Below are 17,009 nucleotides of genomic sequence, written 5' to 3'. Positions count from 1 at the left end.
AGGGGAATTCGGATTTTGATATAGAATAATACACTTACACATTAATTTTCAGAGTGGGGAAGGCATTCTGGGGCATTAGGTCTTCCTACTTAGGTGGCTAATTACTTACTCTATCCTGATCTTCAAGTCTCTCCTCTGTGGCTCAGCCTTATGGGGGCATGATTAGCGCCAGTTGAAGAGGGGAGCCCAATTATTGTCCTGATTTACAAGACACATTTTTGAAAAGTTTCTCAGGGACTGAATCTCATGCCCTCTCTCCCCAACTTGCTCCTAAAACACTTCATTTATGGGAGAAGCTATTAAAGTAGGTGGCTGCTTTTTTTCTTGCTGAGTCAGGGGACGAGAGGCATTTCTGGGCACCTGAAACCCATTCAAGAATTGGAAAGGACCCCCAAGTCCCCAAAACACAGGCTTGTTTTAAAAGGATCTTCACCTTCGATATCCCTTGTCCTTTTATTTATGTTGTCATTTGCTTGTCCAGGATGCAAATATGTACTCTTACCTTAGTATTGCCTCAACAAGTATTATGGTATCATTTTGAAGGCTTTCTGCTTCATGGTCACCCACATCAATGCTGTATGTTCTAGAAAGAGTAGCTTTTTTTAAAAGTGTGATACATAGCAAGAAGGTATGTAATGTACGTGTCATTTCATACAACAATACTTACTGTATGAAAGTAAAATCACACTGTATGAAAGTGTGAAAATCACTGTTGGATCTCTGAAACTGATTTCATTGATTTCATAGGTCACTTCAGTTAGGAGGCCAGGAGTCATGTTTGAATCTGGCTTGCACAAGCACAAATGGGCATGTGTGGTGTGAGTACTTCCAATGACGGTGCTGACAATGACAATGTTGGCCCTTGGTAAGCCTGGCTGGAGGTGCCTTCGTGAGTTCTTCACTCATCTCTCACATGAGGCCACTCTTTGTCCCAGCGATACACCAATGATGTCTTGAGTCCTAGTGGGTCTCCCAGGAGTGGGGGCAGTGAGGGTGGGTCTGGGATTCACAGCCAGCGAGCGACACACACATGATCCACATCACCAGTTCTTCTTGCCATAGTGGAAATGGCAGAAGGGAGGGGAAAGGAATCAGTGTTAGTGGGGAGAACCAGGCAAAGGCTAATGCTGTGGAGCTACACTTTTGTCCCAGTTTATATGGGTCCAAGACAGCCCCTGCCCCCTTACCTGCTTTTCCCAAGTTGGCACATTTTTCTTCTGTGGATGACTGGACTGGGGAAGGCCCCTGCCCCTTTACGGTCAGTGTGAGACAGATTCGAGGTGTAGGGACATAAACCAAAAGGAAGGCTGTGACAGTGCTGGCCTGGAAATGGTTTAACTGAGGACAAAGTGAGACACTGAGTATTTGCTTCCTCGGTGATTAACTCATCAGTAAATCCAGACATGCGGTCTCAGGGGGCAACCTCTGCAGCCCATTATCATGAAGGCTCATGTACCCTGGGAAGTGATTCCCCTGCTATTTTATACAAGCTGAGAAACTGGTATTTTACACAAGCAGAGAAACACACAAAATTGGAGTGTGTTTGCTAGAGGAATTGGTATTTATCTGAGTCCCATTAGATCAAAAGCCACCTGGGCCTTGTGATATTTGGGTTAAAAACAGTGCTGTTTAGGCTCATATTTACAGCTATGTGAAATCTCAATTGTATAGACGTGAAGTCTTTATATATTCTTCCTAAGAAGATGGCAAACTTCTCCAGGGCAGAGACTGTACCTCTTTCTATTGCATATCTCCTGCAAAACCTAGAGCTGTGCTGTACCATTTGTTGCTGTTCAATACATATTTGTTAAATGAATGATGTAATTTGTGGTTTAACTTCTACAAATTTTTATCTCAGACCAGCTTTTCTCAACACTCAGCCCGCTCCATGGGCCCCTCCTTGCCTTCCCAGTCAGTGTGTGCTGAGGGTATGCGCACAAAACATAATTAGGAAGGCAAATCTACTTTGAAGTGCACACATATAAACAAATGTAGGCCAAAGGCAAATTTAGACGATTTTTCAGAATTGTCTGCTGTTGTTATCCATGACTCTAGGCTGGCCCAATTTTTACAGATAATCAGGTTATGGTTGATATTGGTTCTGAATTTCCACTTTAGAACAGAGGAAAAAGGTGGGAGGATGCTGTGAGCACGGATTAGGAGAAAATAAAGTAATAAAAACCCTGGAGTTCTGGTGAATTGAAGACACAAAAACAAAAGGGATAGTACTTTCTTAGCTGAAGTCTATGTGAATTTCCCTTTAGGCCAACTCGCCATGGTCTCTAATTCTATTTGTTCTCTCATCAGGTTCCTTCCGGGTTGGGGTGAGGTGTGGGTGGTAGGTAGGATTTCCAAGACCAGAGCAGTTTGTTATTCCCAGCCCCCAGGGAAGAGTTCTGCTTTACAGCTTTTGCTAGGGCCTTAGCATCTCTCCTAGAACTCTGGGTTGCTGGAGAAAGTGCTCCTTCCTCTTCCGAGGCCAGGAGCAGGGAGTTTGTAGAGGTTGAAGGGTAGAGGGTAACAGGATCTTTGCAAAGTTTAGGTCAGGGTTCTGACTTGGAATCGTATGCTCAGTCTGGACCATTCAGAACCCCTCTATCTCGTCCAGCTTGCAGAGTTCATAGCACATAATGAGGACTCCAAACAAATGAATGAGTGGGTGAGTGCATGAACGAACTTGCTGGAAACAACCGAGTGCTCTTGCCCCTTTGTCATTTACCTACACTTTCCAGTGACCCTATGCACTCCCATTCAGAGGAGGTGACTTACTGGGCCACGTACTTGGAGTCAGTGGACGGTGATGTAACTGTGTTAGGCGGGCATCTATTTGGTGTAAATCAAGGGACAAAAGTTTTTATTTCCCTCAAATATTGGGTCATCTCCTGGTGACCATGCCATTGAACTGGTCTGAAATTCCCATCATTATGGTTACTAAGAGGTTAGATGACAAAGCTAAAGAACTGAATTTCTTTAGGAGGTCACAGAAAAATGTAATATTTATTTATTTGAGAAATATTTTACTTAGGATTCCACCTTTAACCCTCTCCCAGGATAGCTGGTTGATCCCTTTGTTAACAAATGTAGGAGATATAAAGCACGTGTTTTAAAAGCAGAGAACCTGGCAGTGATGGAGGAAGGATCTAAGGTGAGATGACAGCTCAAGGCTTTCAGCTCAAAGATTGACTGGATCCCCAAGGGGAGACCTTTGCCTCTGCTATTTAGAGAGTCCTGCTTCCCAATTTCATCCAGGCTTTGCCCCATCCCCAGCTGGAAGTAGCATTCAGTTTTCCAGGCTCTTGGATATGATGAATGCATCTAAAGAGCAATCTTGAGGGCAACCCTGTAATCTTAGCTCCTCCCTGGGGCAGCAGCCACCTCTGATGTAAGCGTGGCAGGAACCTCCTTTACCGTCCACTTTGAGGGGCAAAAAGTTGCGTTTGTCCTAAAGGAAGATTGGACATAAATATGGCCTAAGAGTAGTGAGAACTCTGATCTGCTTTTTCTTCTGAGTCTCACACCTTGCTGCCTGATGAAGTATCCTAAAATGCTGCTGTTATGATGTCACAATTCTGCTCAAAGACATCTGGAGGCTGTCCGTCAGCTCAAACTCCCACTATTCCACTGTGTGCCACCAATTTCACTTATTTGTCTCCTTTGGGACAGAGCTACAGGTAGGAGAAGAAAAGGCCTAAATGTCACGTTGGACTCATTTAACAAATTTGCAAGAAAGCATGACAAGCACATTGGGTAAATGTATATGACAAATTTTTTATAATGGTCTACAATATGTAATTTATTTATTAAAATTGGGAAGCTTAGAAAGAACATTCAACTGGGATTGGGAAAACTTGAATATGAATCCCACTTCTGCTGTATTACTCATGATAACTCCTTGGATCATTTAGTTTTCTTTTGGTGTCGCCATCTCCTCAAAGGTACTTAGCCCATCAGATGGATGTGGTGATCAGATTAGACAATTGCAAGAGAGTCCTTTCAAATACCAAATTTTAAATTCAAAGCACTTTCAAATACAAAATTTCATCAGTTAACAAAAATTAGAGATTGCATTAATTTTTAAGTGAAGTGCTATTTCAGTTTTTTGTACTTAATTAAATGAGAAATCTAATGAAAAGTATTCCGTCTTGCTGAGACATCTATGACTTTCAGCAACTCTGCTACTTCCTGAAGGCGCTGGGAAGTAGATGGTGGGAGATCCATCCCGCATCTTCCGCATCCAGTCAGCCCAAGGAGGAACCTAGGTCTCATCCAGAGGACCACCCTGGACTGGCACTTCCTTTCTCTTGAAAGAGAAGCTAAGAGGAGTGATGCTCTGGTTACGTTTTAGGAGAGGCCAGCCAAGGGGTCTGAGATTGGTGCGCTCATTAAAATACACAGGGATGAAGCAACCCAATCAGTTGTAGAGTCTGTGTGGGGGAGTGCTTCCGGGGTCAGGTTGGGGTGAGTGGTTACACCTGCTTCCTTCTATTTTCCAGGGCAAATGGCTTCAGCTGCTGCCCAGCAACAGCCGGTTCATCAAAGCCTTTGAGAGTAGCTTTGAAAATGTGTCAGCCAATAGGCAGGCAGGACTGGCCCAGCAGCTGAGGGACCCCTCCCCCTCGCTGGAGCCAAGGATGGGGAAGGAGCAGATGGAGGCTTCGCTCCCCTTGGCTGGCTCTCAGGGCACATTGTCCCACACTCAGGACTCAGAAACTGAGACCAAGGCAGACCGTTCACAGGCTTTTGCTCTTGGCCCAAAGCTCCGGAAGGAAGGAATCTTATAAGCCCCTGTGCAGCGTCCTTCGTGGGGCTGAGACGCTGGATCTTATCCAGGGCAGGCACCCTGTAAGGGTTTGTCTCCTATTAAATTTGCCTCGAGTCTTCTCACGTGTCATTAATCAAGCAGCTGAACCGTCACTGCGGAAGCATGGCATCTATTATGGTCTCTGAGGGATCCCTTTCTCTAGATTCCAGACCTTTTGGCTCCTGGAAGAGAGACATCCATCCTGCCAGGAAGGCCCAAGCCTGCAGCACGTTGCAGGCTGCTCAAGAGACTTTCCCTGCAGCCCCATTGCAATCCCCAGAGTTCTGTGAATCCCCCCGCATTCCTAAGGTCCCTGCAGCAACGAAGCCGACTTTGGGGAGCCACTGCACAGGGAGAGGAGCCTCCAACAGGGATCTATATGGGAGTTCCTGAGAACACAGCCATATGGTGTGTGTCTAGCCTGTTTTGTAAAATATGTTCCACTTTCTCTGTGGCAAGCACCAATCCCCAGAGGCTGAGTTAGGAAAGTTCTCAGGCCTGCTTCCCTTGTCCCCCCTGCCACTGAGGCCCGTGTCTCCAAGCTAATCTTTGCTCCCTGGGAGATGGGAGGAGCCATCTGTCTGCAGAAGTCCACCTCCTGCTTCCATGGCATCCCCAGCCGCACACGCTGTGAAATCTCCTCCTTTGATTTCTAAATAGCGAGACTTGCCGAGAAACACCCATTCAGCCGGAGTTCCCCTTTCAATATCTTTAATCCCAGATGGAATACATAAAGTGAATAAGGCTGTCTCTATACTGATATGAAAAACTCTCTGGCCCAGCGATGGAGGATCGCAGGGTGATGAAAATACAGCAGGAGGAGAGGCTGCTTTTAATATGAAAAGATGAATCAAAATGCACAAATCATAACTGCCTCTCTGCAATAACCTAGCTTCTGCCTTAACCTTTTCAGGATCATAAAAAATAGTCTACTCTCATTTAAATAAATAGTTTATGTCTCTCTGGGCTCTCTTTTTTGCAGACATACAGTAAGTCTCTGAGCACTACATAGACGATCTGAATATATGTAACCACACAGTCGTTACAGAGACGTGTGCACACAGCCACACACACGTTGTTCTAATTCCTTTTGTTCTAATTTCTGCAGTAAATTCTGTGCTTATGAAGCAAGAATTATTTCAGAATTAAACAAAATAAAGAGAAGCATCTGACTCCAGCTGGACGGCTCTGCCCTTTTCTTGTTCCAGACTGGTGGAATTTTGAACACTGAAAAGGGAATTTGCTCGGTAGCAAATTCACCCTCACCTAAATTATGTTGCTGATTTTTTTTTCACCTACAAAAAGGAAAAGTCTTGGGGAGAGGTGCATGTGGCTTTAATCTTCGGGGGAGAATACTTAAGCTTCAGGAAAGGATTTAGGTCTCTTCTAGGACTTTCTGGGATTATTCTTTGGCTTTCTCGAGAGAAGGGATTATTTTTCTTCAAGGGAATTTCAAGCAGAAGATAATAATAAATAAATAGCTTTATTGAGCTTTTCTATGTGACAGTTATTACTGTAAGTCTACACGTATCAACTCACTGGTGATCCTTGTTTTATGGATGTGAAAACTGAGGCACAGCAGGGTTAAGTCACTTGCCTAAAGTCACACAGCTTTTAAGTGGTGGACTTGGGATTCAAACCAGCGATCTGGCTCAGAGCCTGGCCTCTTAACTCCTATGATGGACAGAATGAAACAAACAAACCGAAGAAACAACCCATGCAATGACCAGACGATGCCAGCTCCTTATTCAAAGGCTACCTACTAGTTTGTAGATTCTGTATGGTTTCGGCTTCTTCCTTCTCCCTGATTTTATAGTTTTCTCCGTTCTATTGTCCAGCAGCCCCTGCGCCAGAGGGTAGCAGGGGAAGGGAGAGACGGGGGAACTCAAATCCATTCACTTTCAATGCTCATCAGCCATTCCAGTAAATGTCAAGTGAGGAAAATGATCAGTTATTTGTGTCATCCTTCCCATATTACGTCTAATTCCATAAATTAGAGACTTTAACACGTTAAAGATTTTGGAAATGCTACCGGTTCTCATGGTCTTACTTTCCTCCTACTTAAGTTGAAATCATTTTAATAAGCACTCAGTTGGCGTCTGGCAATGAGGAGTGGTGGCCCACCACAATGTTTTCTCAGATACAAGGTTCCATCAGTTGAAAGATGGATCATGTTTTCAATACAGCTTTATGTTTTGTGGGGCATTGATGTGGGTAGAGGGGGTCACCAACCTTATACCTTACAGGTACATGCTGATTGTAAGACGTCTTGGCTACAGAAATGTTAAAATGTGAGAAAAAAAAATGTTTTAGAATTGAGAAAATATAGTATTTTGTCTCTCTCTTTCAACCAGGAACAAGCCTTGTTAAGGTAGCATTTTGTGAGGGTTCTTCGTATGTGGTCTGCCCTCTCTGGGTATCAGAATTTTGATTACAGTTGTCAGCTGGAGTTCAGCCTGGTTCAGAAATCTATTTTTAACAATAGCTAAAGGGTTGCTTTTTTTTTTTTTTTTTTTTTTAAGGTGAGAAGGATTACTTAAGAATAAGAGAACTGACTCATGGAAGGGATCTGAGATTCTTTCTTGTCTGGAGGGGCCTGGCTTTAGAGGTTGCCCCCTAACAGGCTGGGAATTGAGTGGAGATGCTCATCTCAGGCAGAAGGGTTGGAAAAGTCAGAGAGGAGAGCCAGGTTTGAGATGACCAGGGCAAGCACAGAGATTCAAACTCTAGAAATAAATTCAGAACAAAGGGTTTAGAATGAGACAAAGACTAGGTTTGAAGCAACAGCAGTTGAAAAACTAAAGATGGGCTCAGAGGGTCATTGCTGAGAAAGGCCTTGGGATGTCTATGAGTCACCTTCATGAGTAGCTGGTGGATTCTTAAATTGCATGGATTTTGACAAAGGGACAGAGGAAGAGTAGGGGGAATGAAAACTAGACAAGAAACCAAGATTGTTTTGTTCATGGGAGTGTCCCTAGCAAGGGTGTCCTTTGCATAGCACCTGGCCCATAGGAGGAGCTAAATAAATACAATTTGATTAAATTAATAAATAAACTGTCTCTCTAGTAGAAGATTCACTTGTTCATTCATTCATTCTTTCAACAAATTTTATATTGAGTGCTATATATGGGTGTAGATGCTCATAAGCGGGTGGACGTAGGTGCATGATTCCATGGAAGGTTTGAAATTCCACATCTACTGGACACAGACTGCATATAAACAGTTTACTAAACCTTTATGTTAAGCGTGTCCATACGTACATCACACTGTAGTGTGTACTGCTGTTTGTCTCCAATCTCTCCCATTTGAGGACTGGGTGTGGCCTAGGAAACGTCTCTTCTGTTCGGGCAGGAACTGTCTTATTCTTTTGTTTTCTTCTTCATTGTCTATTTTCTGCTGTCTGCGTCCCAGGTCATTCATGTCAGATGTTAGTCCGCGTTGGAGGGAATGCTTTCTTAAACGGCTATTTAAGAGTGATTGTAGTTAGTTTTGCAGTCACTCAAAATATAGACTTGGTCTGCAGAATCCCCGTAATAGCATTCTTGAGCAACGACAGCTGTGTGGTTCTGGGAGTGCTGAAATGGGGGAAGGTTTGTTTTCCTTCAAAGTGTTCAGTAAAAGGTGAGTTGCAGCTATTTATTGCAACATGTCTACTTTTGTGGTGCTGCAAATTTATCTTGCTTGGCTCTGTGGCAGTGGCGGGAGGGGTCAGAACCTGCTCTAGTGTAGATTTCCAGGTCAATCTGAAAAAAGACTAACCCCTTTAGCAGAAGTTATGAATGCTAAGATATGCCCTCCGTGTTCTTATCAAGTGTCTTCTCTGATTGTGGTCGTTGATATTCTACCAAGTAATTGTTTCATATATGCAATGATCTAGGCCAGTGGTTACCAAATCCAATCCATCAATAGGTACCAGCTGAAGATAAAGTTATCACTGGCCACAGAAAAATGGAAGAAAAAAGAACACAGTGCAGTGTGTGCATGTGAGGGCGTGCATACATGTGCATATGCTTGTGTATGTGTGTATATATTTCTTTATATCAGTATTTATGTACCTCAGCGTGGGTGCAAGGTTACCAGCTGTGCTTTTGTGGGAAGAATTATCCTTCCTTCTGAGATCGTGTCCTTCACACTTTTTGGCATTAAAATTATCTTTACTTTACAAATTGATTGCAATAGTGGACAACCATTTTTAATGTTCTTGTTTGGAAAAATAAAAGATTGATGACCCAGTGTTTGCCACTTGGGAATTTCATAAATTTAACAAGGCCATGATTTACATCTGGAAATCACTGAAATGCTGCAGTAGGCACTGTGAAGGGCAAAGAAGGATGACTCTTTGCCCTCCAAGATGAAGCAATTCCTGTGGGAAATTACACATTTGGGCAAAACAGTTGGCACAATGTTAACTTCCAAAGCTGTGTTTGATAAGTGGATTATGTCATCATAGTTGAGTAAGTTAATATTTATTCTATTCTATACCTATTATATTCAAGAAAAAAAATTAACCACCCTGAGGCAAAGAAGGAATGTCCAAGGTTTCAGAAGAAACAAACACAAATTGACTTTCTCCTAAAGCCTGGATTTCACTTGGTTGCCTATGTCAGATTTGCTCTTGAATATTAGAAATGAAGTTGGGGTGGATACATTAAAAATGACTGGTGTGCAGGGAACTGATCTGGAAGTACCAATAAGGGGCTTTGAATCTGGGCTACTCCTTGAGGTATCAGTGAGCTTTTGCTGTGTAACAAAACGTCCTAAAACTTGATGGCTTAAAAGAGCAACCATTTGTTAGGTCGTAAATATGTGAGCCAGTTGGGCAATCCTTCTGGTTTGGGCTGGCTTAGCTAATCTTGGCTGGACTTGCTTGTGTGTCAACAGTCAGCTGGTAGCTAGATTATCTGGTATGACCTCACTCACATGTCTGGCAGTTGACTGGCTGTTGGCTGGTACGATAGCGGTGACTGGATGACATGTTTCTATTCATCCAGTTAGCTAGTGCAGGCTTCTTCACACGGAGGCTGCAGGAGTCCAAGAGCAGCAAGAGAGAGCAAGCCCCAACTCACAAGTGCTTTCCAAGCCTCTACTTGCATCCTATTTGCTATGGTCCCATTGGTTAAAGCAAGTTACCTGGCCAAATCTAGAGTCAGTGTGGGAGAGAGTATCCAAGGTTATGGATACAGAGGTCTGTGAACAGATTAGGGGCCATCACTATCATCAGGCCACCACGTCTGGTGATAGATGATACTCAAGTAATGGTCTTAACAAATTACTAAGTGTCGTTCATCCAAACTGCTCTAACAATTTATTTCAGATGAGGCCAGGAAGAGAAATATAGTGCAGAATTGTAGAATTATAGAATTAGAAGCAAATTTACAAATAACCTAGCCTAGCCCTGTCATTCAACAGAAGAGGAAATGGAGACCCAAAGAAGTGAAATGACTTGCCCAAAGATGAGAGCTAGGTACTGATAAATCTTTTAAGCATCTATGCCTTTACTCCAGGAATTTAACTTTGAATGAAAGAGAAAACTCCATTTCATCCTTGATTTTGTGAGCACGTGAGATAAGTTGAGAAAAGTAAAGTGAAACCAGATAGATGTTGTCCCTGCCTTCATGGAGCTTATGGTCTAGTGGGAATGTATACACAAAAAACCAGATAATTAAAAAATAGTGTATATACCAGGATACATGTAGGACGTGTGAGGAATCAAGGTGGGCATGAATCCTGAGGGGACAGAGGAGATGTCTATTAGTAGTCTAATCGGCAGCGTTGGTGGTTCACTGGTAGAATTCTCGCCGGTCATTAGTAGTCTAGGCTGTTTAAATGTGAACTCATTAATTCTCATAACAACCTGGTGAGGGAGGTGCTATGAGTATCCCCATTTTACAGGAAAAGAAAGTGAAGCATAGAGAGGTTCAGTGACACGCTCAAGGTCACAAAACTGGTAAGTGGCAGAACTGGGATTTGTAAACAGAGTGCCTGTCTGACTCCAGAGTCCATGTTCTTCATCACTCCCCCGCTGCTGTCTATGGAAATGGGGTTTGGGAGAAGTGGATGGAGTTGAAGGATCATTCAGACATCCTACAGAATGATCTGGTTGAGAACAGAATTCCTGGATAGACATTTTAAATTCTACTCTCTATAAACAACATTCAGGTACTTGCAAATTTTAAACTCCATGAGTGATGCTCGTGAGTGTGTGCATTTGCACATACACACATGCAGTCCTGTGCCCAATTGCACAAGCAGGGGTGAACTCTCACAGATCTATATATAAATTGTCCATATGGTGAGGTTCAGGAACTTTCTTTGTTCCTTCAGTTCTATCTATCTGTCTATCTGTCTGTCTGTCTATCTATCTATCTATCCATCCATCCATCCATCCATCCATTTTTCCATCCATCTACTCACTCATCCATCTATTCTATTTTCATCCATCCATTTCTATTTCTTTCTACTCGGAATCTTCTGACTCCTTCCTATCCTGGGACTGGATTTGTTTTGATTTTGTTTCTATTGTTTATTTACTTTGTTTGCTCAAGTTGGTAGGTTCTGCTTTCTTACCGCCAGAGGCTCTCTTCTCCTGCTAAGGGAGGTGGCTCTCTCTCTATGTTTCTTCTCTTAAACATAAAGCATTAATTGTGTTTCCCATGACAGATGTGTATGTGAGAGCAAAGAAAGCCTTCCTTAACAATGGCTAATCAATCAGAGGGATAAAGCCGCTTTTGCTGGAGGTAGCATATGCCTGGGGAGGAGAAGGAGGCTAACAAATCATTTAAGACTGAGCTCAGACATTCGCTTGTGGGGCGTTTGTGCAACATACTCTTGGAAAGATCTTTAGAGCTTACATTTCCCTGAGAGGCAGAGTTCATCTAACTTCTGATCTGGGTTCTTCAACAGTTTCTATATCTCTACACTGTTTGTTAGTATCCATTAACTTTTTGTCCTCTGATCCTGTCTAAATATGAGAAATGCCCTAACTACAACCAAGGACAGCCCCCTTATATTACTTTTCTATTGCTGACATGAAAAGTGACCACAAACATAGTGATTTAAACAGCGCAACTATTATCTCACAGTTCTGAAGGTTGGAAGTCTGACACGGGTCTCACTGGGCTAAAATCAAGGTGTTGACAGGGTTGTGCTCCTTTCTGGAGGCTCAGAGGAGAGTCTGTTTGCTTGCTCCTTTGGGTTCTTGGGCTGCATTTAGTTCCTTGCAATTGCAGGACTGAGGTGCCCTAGGCTTCAAAGTCAGTTCTCAAATGAGAAATTGTAGAGTCATTCTCAACTCTTTCCCAGCCTCCCTCGTTCCGAACTCCCCTCATCTGTCACATCAGATCAAGTCCTGCTGATTCAGCCTTCCCAAATCATGGCATTTTGTTCTTTCCTCTCAAGTCTGTTGTCTTAGTTTGGCTCTCATCCTGTCTCACCTGAGGATTTATAATAACCTTGACTGGCTTCACTTCCTTCCAATCCCTCTCCACTCAGTATCTTCTCAAAACACAAATCTGATAATGGAAGCGATCAGACCAACACTCCTTTAAAGTGTTTTACTAGCTGGTCACAATGGGTTCTTTAAATTACATCCTCCACTGTGACCTCCTATCACACTTTACTTTCTGCTCCTGCCTCCTTAGAAAGAGCACTCATTGTTGGCCAAACCCACCAGGGACCTCTAGACTCTGTGCCTTTGCCCAGGCTGTTCCTCTGCCTGAATTCTCTTCTCCACTCAACTCCGCTTGTCAAAATCCACTGGTAATCTTTGATGTGCACATCAGATGAGGCCTGCTCTAAGAGGACGTCTTTGATTTCCCAGGTGGACTTGGTCTCCCCTACCCCCAGCATCCCCCCTGTGGCACTCCGAGTCTTTAGCTCACCTATCCAGCTGTTCGAGTCACTTATTTAAATCTCTCATTCTCTTGGTTCATGCTCAACATGACAAGGATGTCTTAGTCATCTCTACATCCCCCACAGCACACAGTAGGCTCCAACGACTGTTTGCTGAATTGACCTGATTTTGCTGAATTGGTGCAATGTTTTATGCAACAGCTAAATGGTGATCATGAATGTCTATGGAGGCAGAGTCCTACCTGGAGCAGCCACCTTCTGAGGGGTCATCTGGGTCAGTGCTTGTCAGGACCTCTGGAGACAGGCCTGAAGGAGAAGTAGCTTGTAGCAGGGATGCACAATTCCCTAGAAATCTGTCACGGTCCATTCTTCACCCCTCTGCATCCTGCCCCTCCCTCCAGAGAAGGCGCTTATTTGAGATCTCTTTCCCTTCGTTAGCTGCGCTTGCGGAGCGTCCCCAGCTGCATCTTCCTTTGGTCTTCTCTGGCTTCCACTGTTTGTTTACTTCTTTCCCTGTCAGCCTCTTCCTCTGGCTGTGGTTGTAAATAGAGCTGATGACTGTCAGCTCTGGGGCCTGTGTGGTGAACCTGCCGCACGTGGGCGGCAGGTCGAAGAGACTCTGGAATCAGAAGCAAAGGGTTTTCCCTCATGCTTGGAAGCCGCTCCAGGCACTGGCCCAAGCTGTCCAGAAGGTTTTGCTCCTGACCATCCAAATGGAACTTTACAGACAACAGCATCACATGACACACTGTCTCCGTACCCTCCTGGTCCTTCTCGCTCCCATTCTTGCCACCACGGCCCCCTGATCACAGGTTGGCCAGATGGCAGAGGGGGCATTTGGGCTTGCTTGCAGGGTAGAGTGACAAATGACACTACACAGTCCATGCATTACCCTGTTTCATGCCTAATTTTTTTTCTCCTCTTTGAGAAAGTTGGAGCTGTGCTTGATCCAAAACGCCTAGCCGTTCCAAATTCCTAAGTCAGAGTGGCCTTGCTTGTTGGTTATGGAAGGAGAGAGAGACAACCTTGAAGGCAGGCCAGGAATGTGGGGCTTTGTCTGTCCCTTAACACTACCTCGTAGAGCAGATTCCTTCAGCCTGGTCTGCTTTTGAGCCAAAGCAGGTCATCCTCTCTCCCCATGCCAGTCACCTGCTTCACCTCCTCTGGGCTGTGCAACCCAGGGGATCTCCTCCCTCCCCCCTCCATCCTCTTCCACCCCCTCTGTACTCTGCCTCTCCCTGAATTCTCTAGAGCCAGAGGCCCCTCGGAGGCAGCTGCCAGGGAGCGAGCTGTCAGCGGGAGAGCCACACAGGCAGTGCCATCCTGCTGGAGTCTGCGGTCCTCCCCCGACTCTGCGTGGCAGTGCGCATCATCTGTTAGAGTGCCCCCTCCCCTCCCTCCGCTTCCCCACCCCTTCCCCCTGTGCTAGCTCTTTCCCTGTTCATGAGATGCAAAGCCGGGAGAGAAGCGGAGCCAGCGGGAGCGGCTCATTGCAGCAGCTCTGCTAGGGGCACTGAGGTGAGCTGGGCTGCCCCTCTGGCACCCTCTCCCATGTCCCAGGAGGTGGCTGATTCTGTCACTCAGAGCCTTGCCGAGCCATGCCCACCTGGGGCCCACACCAGCCACGCCTTCCCAGCTGCACTGTCTACCACCAGACAGGTAAGAGAGACCAGCTCCTTCCAGCAGGGCCTGAGTGGGTCCTTGAACTGGCCATCCTGAGCCACAAGTCTTGCTGGGAGGTACAGGACAACTCAGGCACGAAAGGTACTGTCCTTGTGTCATAGTCCTTGCTCATTCTCTAACAGAGCTCCTCAGAGTGGATTAAGCCCGTTACCCTTGCCAGGAGCAAGGGTGCAGGAATATGCCCGTTCTTCCCAGTTAGTGAGCGCTAAGCTGCAAACGTTTTTTTTTGTTCTCCTTTCTTCTCCATTGCAACTCCTCAGGTCCCCTGAAACCTGCTTTCTGGTCCAAAAGGATGCTGTTTCTTCCCCCAGAGATCCTGTGAGGGGCTCTGAAAACATTGTAGGTCAATATGGACTATGACACTATCCCTTTTAGTTTTATTCATGTGTTTTTTGGCTGTTGTTTTAAGCGGGTCGCCTGCACAGCAGTCTTGCTGCACACAGCATCTGTTTTGTTTCCAGTGAGCATGCAGGTCTCTGGTGTTGCTGGTGACTAACACTGGTGACACATTCCGATGCAGACGGACTGACAATCACAATGAGTTGGAGCAAGATTAAAATACGTTGGAGGTCACTAATTTCTTTTTTTTTTTCCAGCTTTATTGAGGTATAATTGACAAATAAAATTGTAATATGTTTAAAGTGTACAACATGGTGATTTGATGTATGTATACATTGCAAAAGGATTCCCACCATGGAGTTAATTAACACATCCATTGACAGGTCACCAATTTCTTTTTAAAAAAATTTTTTCCAGATTTTTATTATTACATGCAATGCTGAAATAATAGTTAAAACTTTGCTCACATTCTGGATTATTTTCTTAGACACAGTCTTAAAACTAGACTTGCTGGGATGAGAGTTTTTTTTTAAGTAAGATATAATTGACATATAACATTATATTAGTTTCAGGTACACAACGCAATGATTTAACATATTTGCATATTGTGAAATAATCACCACAATAAATGTAGTCACATCCATCATCACACATAGCTACAAATTTTCTTTTTGGCTGGTCACCAATTTCTAAGCAGTGAGTTGAGGGCACAGCTGCTACCTGCAGGGGGTGACGGGTCCCTGGAACAGCTAAGTGGGTCCTTCTCAGAGCTGTCTAGGTAGTGACTTTTTGGGGGGTGGGGAAAAGGAGGGTGGCTTTTCTCTTTCTGTCTTAGAGTCACTCAATATCAATCCATTGTTTTACTACATACTGAAAACCAGGCCTTCAGATTCCTTCAATCTAACAAAATAAGAAGGATAGTCTACACTCTCCTGCAACTTGGGTTCTTTTTGGATTATTTGTTCCTACAGATTTGGAAAACTTCAGGGTTTTCTTGGAAGATGGAAGAGGTGCTAGAAAGTGGGGGAGTGAGCTAACTGTTACCATGAGATCATACAAGTGTTTGGGAAAAGTGCAAAGCCCTAAACATGCAAAGTGGTCTTATGTAGATGATGGCTGTTATTACTTTGGGAATAATAGCCCCAGGAGCGCTCAGTCAGTCTGGCCAACTAGTCTTTATTAACCGTCTGCTCTCTGCTCAATCCTTAGAGTAGGTTTCCTGGAAGAAGGTCGATGGGAGTGGGGTGAGTGGGGATTGAGTGTGTAGTGTGGCCTGGAGCCCACCATGGCCAGGCAAAGGTAAGCCACCCCTGGGGATTGGGTCCTTTTGGTGCTTTTTTTCAAAAGTAAATTTCACACAGTCCCTAACACACAAACGAGTCTGAAAACTTACTCGTAGTCTTTGTCCAGTTGAGTTAAACCTGCTAATGAAGCCAAGGTCTTTCTCCCGTGAATCAGTGAACTCCAACCTGAAGAACATGGTTCCTTGGCCCCAGTAGCTGTGTCACAAATGCCAGGTGCTCCCAGGGGATTGAGTAAGAGTGTGGATGGACGGCTGAGCAAAACCCAACGTATTTCCACTAAAAAAATCTCCCAGATGTGGATCTCAGTGGCAGGCCAGCAGCAGCAGCAACTGAAAAAAAAAAAGAGACATTGCTTAGAGTGGAAAAAAACCCTGGCCGTCCTGGATTCCAGCCTGCCGAGGGCCATTAGTTGAATTACCCTGGGCCCTTCACTCAGGGCTACTGAACAGCTTTGCGTTTGTAATCTGTAAAATGGGCACAATTACAAGTGCCCTGCTTACCTCCAAAGGTTTTCATGAGGATCAACCAAAAGGACTAATGACAGCTCCCAGTCATTAAGATGCGCCAGGCAACTTGGCTAAGTACTTTCCCTACATTAGGTGATTTGTTTTTTTTTTGAGGAAGATCAGCTAACATCTGCTGCCAATCCTCCTCTTTTTGCTGAGGAAGACTGGCCCTGAGCCAACATCCATGCCCATCTTCCTCTACTTTTTTATACGTGGGACGCCTACCACAGCATGGCTTTTGCCAAGCGGTGCCGTGTCTGCACAAGGGATCCGAACCGGTGAACCTGGGGCTGCTGGGAAGCGGAACGTGCGAACTTAACTGCTGCGCCACCGGGCCGGCCCCACTTTACGTGGTTTAATCCTCCCAATTTCCCAGAGCAAACTGAGGCTCGAGGAGGTTAAGAAACTTGATCAAGTTCAGCTAAAGAAGTGAAAGCACTTTGTAGGTTGTGACTGTGCTGTACAATTGTAAGTTTTGTTGTGTATAACGACTTTATGGATTAGAATTTTTGTCCTGTCAATCCT

The 17,009-nt window shown here is 44.6% G+C and overlaps 1 protein-coding gene across 3 annotated transcripts in view; it reads left to right on the top strand.

Annotated features, from left to right (window-relative positions):
- Positions 1–3,612: 3,612 nt before the first annotated feature.
- Positions 3,613–17,009, top strand: part of RGS8 (regulator of G protein signaling 8) — a 50,995-nt gene continuing 37,598 nt past the window's right edge. Inside the window, exon 1 of one of the 3 annotated variants that reach the window (XM_070591594.1) lies at positions 3,613–3,747. The gene's annotated coding sequence lies outside the window, so the exon portion shown is untranslated. Of the gene's footprint in view, positions 3,748–13,746; positions 14,312–17,009 lie in introns of those variants that run through there. The other 2 variants (XM_070591592.1, XM_070591591.1) reach the window with 2 other exon arrangements.

This window comes from Equus przewalskii, chromosome 23 (assembly GCF_037783145.1).
Source record: "Equus przewalskii isolate Varuska chromosome 23, EquPr2, whole genome shotgun sequence".
In the NCBI taxonomy this organism is placed as follows: domain Eukaryota; kingdom Metazoa; phylum Chordata; class Mammalia; order Perissodactyla; family Equidae; genus Equus; species Equus przewalskii.
The sequence above is the reverse complement of the archived record's forward strand: the minus strand, read 5'-3'. Positions and strand labels throughout refer to the sequence as shown.